At 37.8% G+C, this 11,048-nt stretch overlaps 1 long non-coding RNA gene across 1 annotated transcript; it reads right to left on the reverse strand.

Annotated features, from left to right (window-relative positions):
- Positions 1-3,095: 3,095 nt before the first annotated feature.
- Positions 3,096-10,789, reverse strand: LOC110456879. Its single transcript, XR_002463637.1, has 3 exons — positions 10,745-10,789; positions 4,099-4,558; positions 3,096-3,153 (listed from the first exon to the last, which is right to left on the reverse strand). It is a non-coding gene; the product is annotated as an uncharacterized LOC110456879 (long non-coding RNA).
- Positions 10,790-11,048: the final 259 nt, after the last annotated feature.

An 11,048-nucleotide genomic window follows, 5' to 3' on the forward strand; every position in this document is an offset into this window, starting at 1 on the left:
GCTATTAATTACCTCAGTGTGAAGACAGTCCATACAGGAGACCTAACAGTGTCTCAGTGCCACCTCCAGGCACGTCCCCTGTGTCCTGAAAACAGTAAAGACAAACATGAGATTTTCTTTCTGTTGAAAGCAACTGCATTCATTTATAGACACTAGAATCTATTGTGAACTGAATATGGTGTGTAATTTTGATTTTAATTATTTTACCACATTTTAACTACATTCAGGGTAAACATTTATGAGAATAGAAATAAATTGCAATTAACATTTACTCTCTCATTTCAATAATTATTTTCATGACCGTCAATTACCTCCTACAGACCAGGGGATTGCGTTGGGCTACATCAGGCCAAGCCGCCAGCTTTCGCCTCAGCTGGAACCCTGCAATTGGAAACAGTACACAATACAAACCAAATCTCAGTCATTTTCCAAACAATGCCAGGTTCTGGTACTTCATACTTTTTCAATGAATTTTCTTCTCTTAAGGTTGTATGCTACCTTACTGATTGTCCCCATTTAGTTTTTGTTTGAGACTCCAGGTATACATTTGAATAGGATGTGACATTTTTATGTAAATTATTATCCAAAGGTTTAACTACATTGCATTAAGACATTCATGGGAGATAACTGCAACACAAATCAAAACCAAAATTTGTCAGTTACCATACACACTTAAGACAAAGTTGATGAGCAATCCGTACCTTGGATCCTGGGATGCCCTACATACATGTGGATGGGATATCACACTGCCAGTATGCCCATCCTAAGGTTACCTTCCCCCAGGGAAGGCCCTTTTGACTGCCTCCACACTGCAGGCTAAAGATACAAATTGATTGAGTTAAGGTTTATACTATGGAAAAGTTTCAACATTTCTGTGATTATAATTAACACATTCACCAGACAAAAATTATAAACATGCCCATCCTAAGGTTACCTTCCCCCAGGAAGGCTCTTTTGACTGCCTCCATGCACACTGCAGGCTAAAGATACAAAATGATTGAGTTAAGGTTTATAATATAGAAAACTTTCAACATTTCTGTGATTATAATTTACACATTCACCAGACAAAAATTATAGCTCAATAAATTGTTCTACAATTATTATTGAATTCATCCTCTTATTGTATCATCATACTATTGTATTATCTAGAAAACTAAATGTGGTGGGAAAGTCAGAAGATGTTGTGGCTCAAAGAGTCATAGACATGCCAACATCTCAGTAGAAACCATGAATTTGTAACTCCATATAAGGTCTCTCTGTTATCCATCCAAACGCTTTCTATGCTATTAATTACCTCAGTGTGAAAACAGTCCATACAGGAGACCTGGCAGTGTCTCAGTGCCACCTCCAGGCATGTCCCCCGTGTCCTGAAAACAGTAAAGGCAAACATGAGATTTTCTTCTTTATGATAGCACCTGCACTGCATTCCTAGATTTATTAGATACTGGTCTGAATTGAAGGGAATTTTGATGTTTAATTATTTTTCAAAGTTTTAACTTTATTCAAGGTAACTTCAGAGAATAGAAACTAATTATAATGAACATTTTACTGTCTCATCTCGATTATTATTTTAACGAATGACAATTACCACCCATGGACCGGGGGAATGTGTACTCCGAGATCAGGAAGGGGCGACGATCTATGCGCCTTGAGTAGCTCCTCCTCCAGGATCTAGCATAACACAACATACTTGATACATGCATTCCTGATGATAAGGTACTTTATGAAATGATAATTTTGTGTTACTAGTCTTCATCCAATATAATTATTTAGTTTATACACTTTAACAATCAGACACAGTACTGCTTTATCACAACCTAGTTCGTAGGTCGATCGTCTCAAAGCAGTTCACAAATTATTATCCGTGGTTATAGGGCCTTTGCAACCAGCCGATATCTTTCTCAACTCTGTGGGGAGCATACAGCCAGTGCTGCCATTTTGGCGCTCATAGATAGCATTTTACAATTCTAGCACTGCCTAACCACATACTCATTTACAGCTGAGTAGACTGGAACAAGTGGAGTAAAGTATCTTGCTCAAACAAACACCACAGTACCATGCCTTGCCATGACTCAAACCCGCAACCCTTTGGTCACAAGACCGGCATCCTTCCACTAGACTAAAGTGCCTCCCCTGTGTACCCTAAATACATAGTTTTATCTATTCTATGAATGATCAGCTGTATATATTGAATCTAATTCTGTAAAAATACATATTTTACCAACTCAAATTTTACTATATTATTGAATTTTAGCAGATAAGTGCACTAAAGAATTAGCGTACTCGTATTATATAGAATAGAAAACCATATACAGAAACTTCAATTAACACAGAAGATTAGCAGAAGACTTAAAGTGCAAAGAGAATCAAATTAGAATACCGCAAAAATATATTCGCTTACAGTATGTAAAGGTGGTCATATTATGCAAAACCATTTTTTCTTCACATTGCCATTATAATAATTACATGTAACCATCATTGGTATGTTTGATGAAAACAGAGCTAATCAAACTAAATGTATCTATTGGAATGTGAATTTAAGAGCAACTGANATTATAGCTCAATAAATTGTTCTACAATTATTATTGAATTCATCCTCTTATTGTATCATCATACTATTGTATTATCTAGAAAACTAAATGTGGTGGGAAAGTCAGAAGATGTTGTGGCTCAAAGAGTCATAGACATGCCAACATCTCAGTAGAAACCATGAATTTGTAACTCCATATAAGGTCTCTCTGTTATCCATCCAAACGCTTTCTATGCTATTAATTACCTCAGTGTGAAAACAGTCCATACAGGAGACCTGGCAGTGTCTCAGTGCCACCTCCAGGCATGTCCCCCGTGTCCTGAAAACAGTAAAGGCAAACATGAGATTTTCTTCTTTATGATAGCACCTGCACTGCATTCCTAGATTTATTAGATACTGGTCTGAATTGAAGGGAATTTTGATGTTTAATTATTTTTCAAAGTTTTAACTTTATTCAAGGTAACTTCAGAGAATAGAAACTAATTATAATGAACATTTTACTGTCTCATCTCGATTATTATTTTAACGAATGACAATTACCACCCATGGACCGGGGGAATGTGTACTCCGAGATCAGGAAGGGGCGACGATCTATGCGCCTTGAGTAGCTCCTCCTCCAGGATCTAGCATAACACAACATACTTGATACATGCATTCCTGATGATAAGGTACTTTATGAAATGATAATTTTGTGTTACTAGTCTTCATCCAATATAATTATTTAGTTTATACACTTTAACAATCAGACACAGTACTGCTTTATCACAACCTAGTTCGTAGGTCGATCGTCTCAAAGCAGTTCACAAATTATTATCCGTGGTTATAGGGCCTTTGCAACCAGCCGATATCTTTCTCAACTCTGTGGGGAGCATACAGCCAGTGCTGCCATTTTGGCGCTCATAGATAGCATTTTACAATTCTAGCACTGCCTAACCACATACTCATTTACAGCTGAGTAGACTGGAACAAGTGGAGTAAAGTATCTTGCTCAAACAAACACCACAGTACCATGCCTTGCCATGACTCAAACCCGCAACCCTTTGGTCACAAGACCGGCATCCTTCCACTAGACTAAAGTGCCTCCCCTGTGTACCCTAAATACATAGTTTTATCTATTCTATGAATGATCAGCTGTATATATTGAATCTAATTCTGTAAAAATACATATTTTACCAACTCAAATTTTACTATATTATTGAATTTTAGCAGATAAGTGCACTAAAGAATTAGCGTACTCGTATTATATAGAATAGAAAACCATATACAGAAACTTCAATTAACACAGAAGATTAGCAGAAGACTTAAAGTGCAAAGAGAATCAAATTAGAATACCGCAAAAATATATTCGCTTACAGTATGTAAAGGTGGTCATATTATGCAAAACCATTTTTTCTTCACATTGCCATTATAATAATTACATGTAACCATCATTGGTATGTTTGATGAAAACAGAGCTAATCAAACTAAATGTATCTATTGGAATGTGAATTTAAGTGCAACTGATCATGATGCTGGTGAAATGGAAAATACAGTCAATTTTTCAGACAGGTCTTGGCCCAATTATTTACCCTGCTCCGGACGCTGGCAGGCCATCCTATTCCGTCAGTCAGATATTCTGGATCAGATGACATTTACCCTAGTCAGACTTTCTGACGCAAAAGGTACTGTTGCAAAAATAGATTTATTCTAGTTCAGCTGCACCCAACCATCCAGGCACAAGAGAATTTAACCCCAGCTCGGAAACAACCAATATGAAGCACTTGACTCAGTATGACTACATGTTCCCCTCAGGACTATCACGGAGGGGTACATGATATCGGATCCCCACATGTCACCATAAAGGTCCTTGTACCTCAATAATGGAGTTTGCCAGGGTTAAAAACTTTGTTAAAGGAGTGAATAATGCAGCTGAAATAAACAAATCCATCCAGCTTCAGATACCCCAGACGCCAAATCACCCAACTAGAGCTCACACCACCTTCCTAGATATATCTAACCAGGGTTCTGTCCATTTACAGTAAGACAGTCCTGTAAAGAAAAACATAATATTATCAATTTTGTAATTTTTATATAAATGGGTAGAAGGTATAGGAGAAGTTGGGAATTATCTTTGTAGTCTTTTGGTTTGTATTCCTCAATTGGGCCCAACCTCCCAGTCCATCAAGATCTGATGCTGAATGGTATACACACTGTAATGTCACAGATGTCTTAATAGGGAAGATTTAGTTTAGTCTTGGAGTAAAATGTTTTAAGATACAACAGATAACACACAGCCAAATGCAACAAGAGGCCCATGGGCCCTAACGGTCACCTGAGTCCTACAGTATTATTTTTTGTTGTTGAAATATAAAGTGGAGATAATGATGTCAATCATCCCTACCAAAATTTGAGTAAAAAAAGTTAAGTGTAACTTTAAGTTGAGTTTCTCAGGACAACGAGTTGATCATTCGTAGACTGAGTTTCAGTTAATTCGGCCTATTAAAACTTGATTTCAAGTTTTAAATAGTTTTTTTCCAAAATGGCAGCCATGGCCGCCGTATTGGATTTTTGATGGACCTGAACAAAAACATTTTGCCAGGACCATGAGTTGATCATTCCTACCAAGTTTCAGTTAAATCAGCCAAGTAGAACTCAACTCTAAGTTTGAAATAGTTTTTCAAGATGGCCACTGTGGCGCCACGGCCATATGGGATTTCTGATCGACCCGAAAAATAACAACAATTTGTCAGGACCATGAGTCGATCATTCCTACCAAGTTTCAGTTAAATCGGCCCAGTAGAACTCATCTTTAGGTTTTAAATAGTTTATCAAAATGGTGGCCATATTGGATTTCTAATCGACCCAAAAATAACAACTCTTTGTCAGGACCATGAGTTAATCATTCCTACCAAATTTCAGTAAAAACAGCCAAGTAGAACTTGACTTTAAGTTTGAAATAGTTTTTCAAAATGGCGGCCTTGGGCGCCATGTGTTTTCTAATCAACCCGAAAAATATTAACACTTGGTCAGGGAGTTGTCAGTAACATTCCCATGAAGTATCAATGAAATCCCTTTGACAGTATTTCAGCTTAAGTTGAAAATGTAAAATGTTAACAGACGACGGAAGACACACGACGCACATCGACGGACGAGGACGGATAGCAATAGGTCACTTGAGCAAAAGCTCAGGTGACCTATAAATATAACTGATGATGCTTTAACAGCTGCTGGACCAGGAAACATAGGCCACAGTAGCAGGCGGGAATGGGGCTCTGCGTCCCTCCCTGGACAAAGGGATCACTTTGTAGCGGCGAGGCGTAGCAAGCAGGCGTGTTTGGCGAGCTAGCTATATTCTGTCATAGAGTGAAGAATAATTTTGGCCCACCCACCCATTTCCCCCTTATTTTGTGTGATGTACATGTGTAGTATATAGATAACAGTAGAGTAGTATATGTGTAGATCCAGTTATTACACATGGCGGTGATGTGAGGGGATTCAGAAGAATGCTATTAATTGATTACGTAACATCACATAATTATTATGTTATTGCGGTTTCTATACATGATTACGTAATATTAATAAACTGGATCTCCTGTCCCAAACCTGGTCGTTGTGTTGATATTTCAGACCTGTGATTAATTGAAAGATTTAATTTGTTTTTATATTGTTTATCTTTAATTTCTAGTCATCAATATAAGTGTGGGATCAGCAGTGTATAGACGCAAGTTCTTTATTGTTCATTTTTATTTTCTAAAACTTAAAATTCTGAACAATTAAAAATCCGTAAAATGCATTACAAGATTTTATTTACATGTAGAGTTGTCAAGATACACTTTACTCCAAAACCAGTAGGCATCACATTTTTGTGCCATATCCATTAGTACAGTTGTATTTTCTATTAACCCTTTCACCCCTAGGTAACTTAAGTAGACTCTACTCTAGCTTTATCTGGATGAGTCCATTGTGGTCCACAGTGGTGAAAGGGTTTTAAACTTGATATATTACAAATTAAATTGAGAAATATTAACATCAAAGTTTTACTTTCTACACAAACAATGTACGTATTAAACATTAAACGTATTGTTTGTGCAGAAAGTAAAACTTTGATGTTAATATTTCTCAATGGGTGACTGCCTTAATTCTGTCATTGTGTTTAGATCCCGGGCGATCCAGGTGATCTATTGGTGACTGCCTTAATTCTGTCATTGTGTTAAGATCCCGTGTGATTCAGGTGATCTATGGGTTACTGCCTTAATTCTGTCATTGTGTTTAGATCCGGTGTGATTCAGGTGATCTCTGGGTGACTGCCTTAATTCTGTCATTGTGTTCAGATCCCGGGCGATCCAGGTGATCTATTGGTGACTGCCTTAATTCTGTCATTGTGTTCAGATCCCGGGCGATCCAGGTGATCTATTGGTGACTGCCTTAATTCTGTCATTGTGTTAAGATCCCGTGTGATTCAGGTGATCTATGGGTTACTGCCTTAATTCTGTCATTGTGTTCAGATCCCGGGCGATCCAGGTGATCTATTGGTGACTGCCTTAATTCTGTCATTGTGTTTGGATCCCGTGTGATTCAGGTGATCTATGGGTTACTGCCTTAATTCTGTCATTGTGTTTAGATCCGGTGTGATTCAGGTGATCTCTGGGTGACTGCCTTAATTCTGTCATTGTGTTCAGATCCCGGGCGATCCAGGTGATCTATTGGTGACTGCCTTAATTCTGTCATTGTGTTCAGATCCCGGGCGATCCAGGTGATCTATTGGTGACTGCCTTAATTCTGTCATTGTGTTTGGATCCCGTGTAATTCAGGTGATCTATGGGTGACTGCCTTAATTCTGTTATTGTGTTTAGATCCTGGGTGATTCAGGTGATCTATGGGTGACTGCCTTAATTCTGTCTTTGTGTTTAGATCCCGTGTAATTCAGGTGATCTATGAGTGACTGCCTTAATTCTGTCATTGTGTTAAGATCCCGTGTGATTCAGGTGATCTATGGGTTACTGCCTTAATTCTGTCATTGTGTTCAGATCCCGGGTGATCCAGGTGATCTATTGGTGACTGCCTTAATTCTGTCATTGTGTTCAGATCCCGGGCGATCCAGGTGATCTATTGGTGACTGCCTTAATTCTGTCATTGTGTTCAGATCCCGGGCGATCCAGGTGATCTATTGGTGACTGCCTTAATTCTGTCATTGTGTTTGGATCCCGTGTGATTCAGGTGATCTATGGGTTACTGCCTTAATTCTGTCATTGTGTTCAGATCCCGGGTGATCCAGGTGATCTATTGGTGACTGCCTTAATTCTGTCATTGTGTTCAGATCCCGGGCGATCCAGGTGATCTATTGGTGACTGCCTTAATTCTGTCATTGTGTTTGGATCCCGTGTAATTCAGGTGATCTATGGGTGCCTGCCTTAATTCTGTCATTGTGTTAAGATCCCGTGTGATTCAGGTGATCTATGGGTGACTGCCTTAATTACTTTCTACACAAACAATGTACGTATTAAACATTAAACGTATTGTTTGTGCAGACAGTAAAACTTTGATGTTAATATTTCTCAAGGGGTGACTGCCTTAATTCTGTCATTGTGTTTAGCTCCCGTGTAATTCAGGTGATCTATGGGTGCCTGCCTTAATTCTGTCATTGTGTTAAGATCCCGTGTGATTCAGGTGATCTATGGGTGACTGCCTTAATTCTGTTATTGTGTTTAGATCCCGTGTAATTCAGGTGATCTATGGGTGACTGCCTTAATTACTTTCTACACAAACAATGTACGTATTAAACATTAAACGTATTGTTTGTGCAGAAAGTAAACCTTTGATGTTAATATTTCTCAATGGGTGACTGCCTTAATTCGGTCATTGTGTTTAGATCCCGGGTGATCCAGGTGATCTATGGGTGACTGCCTTAATTCTGTTATTGTGTTTAGATCCTGGGTGATTCAGGTTATCTATGGGTGACTGCCTTAATTCTGTCTTTGTGTTTAGATCCCGTGTAATTCAGGTGATCTATGAGTGACTGCCTTAATTCTGTCATTGTGTTAAGATCCCGTGTGATTCAGGTGATCTATGGGTGACTGCCTTAATTCTGTCATTGTGTTTAGATACTGTGTGATCCAGGTGATATATGGGTGACTGCCTTAATTCATTAATTGTGCATCATCCATAGACAATCATATTTTCAACTTCTCATCAGAACGCAAATTTAATTCTAATGCAACTTCTTGCCAATCTTCTGCCTGTGGTGGGTATCAGAATCTTTACACCGGAAGGAGCAGAAGAATTGTCATTGCAATTATAAGCCATCAAAGTGAAATATATTTGTTATTTCTGAAGACACCCTTAAATTTCCAATTTATTACATTTTTAAAGTATAAAACATGAAAAATGTAATGCATTAAAAAAGGGTGTGAATCAGAAGCGTAATAATTAGCGCCATATTCTAATGACGTCATGCTTGACAACAAGGCTGCGCGCCATTTTGAATGGGATACTCAACGTTATTCTGACGTTTTCTGTTATTTTCTGGTATGATTGCTTATAAAAATGTTATCAATTGTATATTTATGGAAATACTTAAGTGTGTGTACCAAACATTTACCATAACAACCACTTATTCTACCGTCGCTTCATTTGAATCTGAACAAAATAAATTGTTGCCTTTGAATGCAGCAAATAGAAGATAATGTTATCATTGGTCAATACCAAAATGTGATATTTGTCACAGTGTAAAAGATATCAGTTTTATCAAGTTAATAGAATCCAATATTTCACTGGCAAAAATGTAATAAATTGATATATTTATATGATCAGGTTGGGCACAACGGCGCATATGGGTAATAATCCTGCATTTGGGTAACATCTTTGTATGTTATGGTTGAATGCACTTCAAATCTAATTTCACTATCCTATATAAAAAAATAAAAATTGTACTTCACTATCTTTATTAAAAATCGCTATTCATATGGTTATTATAAACAACTTTTGGTTGAACGTTTTTTCGTGTTTTGACATTTTTATGATTTTAGATGTCCCGACTTTTCTAAGGTTTCAAAGGTCGTGAAATACTTTCAAAACCGAAAACTGTTCAACCCAAAGTTGTTTGTTATAACCAATAGATATGGCGATTTTCAATAAGGTAAGTGAAGTACAAAATTTTGATTTTTTATATAGGATAGTGAAAGTAGATTTGAAGTGCATTCAACCATAACATACAAGGATCAAAATCTTTTCAGTAGTGATCTCAAAGGGGGCTTTTTGTAACACAGATTAAAGCTTTCAAACTAGTCGGAGCTGACTCTTTACTTAAAGAGAATTTGGCAAACATCTCTAAAACCTTTAGTGGTTTTTGTCTAATATTTTTTAATACAAAGGGTAGGGGGCAGTTGATCCCACATCCCCATTCCCTACCCCTGGATGTTTTTTTAAATATCTTATGACTGCTGACTGGCCATTTGTAGCCTTTTCATGCTTTACTGGTAAATTCTACAGCTTCTGGGGTTCTTTGTCCCTTTGCATGTTTTTATTTGCCCCCTTGATCAGTTGGGCCTTGCTGTACCCATGCATGATGTACCACAAGAAAATGGAGAATTTGTTACAGTTTAAATTAAAGATTATGATAAGATCTAAATACAGCTATACTGTAACAAATTATCAGGTCCCTGTGTGATTCTACAGAGGTTTACCCAAGAAGGTGCAGACTTCTCAGGTCGCATCAAAATGGCTAATGGTCAATTAGTGCGAATTCGAAACTTCAAAAGACACACTTTTCACAAATTTTTCGTAACATCCTTCAATATTGACAGTGTCTCATGAAAGGGAGAGGGGGCAGGAAAGGGGGGTGCATGAAAGGGAGAGGGGGCATGAAAGGGGGGGGGGCACTTGTCCCATTGGGAGCTTTTATCTTGTGACGTCAGAGCTACTCGCAATTCCCGTTTTTAAAAAAAAAATGCAAAACTAAATAAACTTGAATCGTCAGGGTACATCTTATAAAGAGAGAATTTAGCCATCAAGGGCGTCTAGCTGAAGCATTAGATCTTACGTCAAATAATCAGTTAATTGATAGCTACAAGCCATTTTGATGTGCACTGTAAAAGGTGATAATTCGCCAATAAATGCATATGTAAGCGGCCAATATCAAAATGCGTTACATCAGATAGTAAACATATAGGTCAGTATCAATTTGACAATGCAATCAAAGCATGTTTCGCCATCGTGTAAAAGAAAATCAGGACTCACCCGAAGGGTTAACAGCACGGGAAGTAATTAGGAAGTTGTGTGAACGCGAACCTCGGGCACGTTCATTGGTCAAGTGGCTATAGCATGAACTCGGTTTCAATGACGCAGGAACGTGGGGTGATTTGGGGTGCAATTATGGACAGGTATTTCTGCTGAAGTATATTATATACGTGATGTATTAGTACTTTGGTAAATAAACACCAAAGTCAGCGTCTAATTTTCCTGATTTGTTTCTACTACATGCAAATAAAGAGTTCTTGTCCCTACACGAACCTCAGCAAAGGTTTGATACGTCAGAGAAGTG

The sequence above is a fragment of the Mizuhopecten yessoensis genome, unplaced genomic scaffold (assembly GCF_002113885.1).
Source record: "Mizuhopecten yessoensis strain PY_sf001 unplaced genomic scaffold, ASM211388v2 scaffold8937, whole genome shotgun sequence".
In the NCBI taxonomy this organism is placed as follows: domain Eukaryota; kingdom Metazoa; phylum Mollusca; class Bivalvia; order Pectinida; family Pectinidae; genus Mizuhopecten; species Mizuhopecten yessoensis.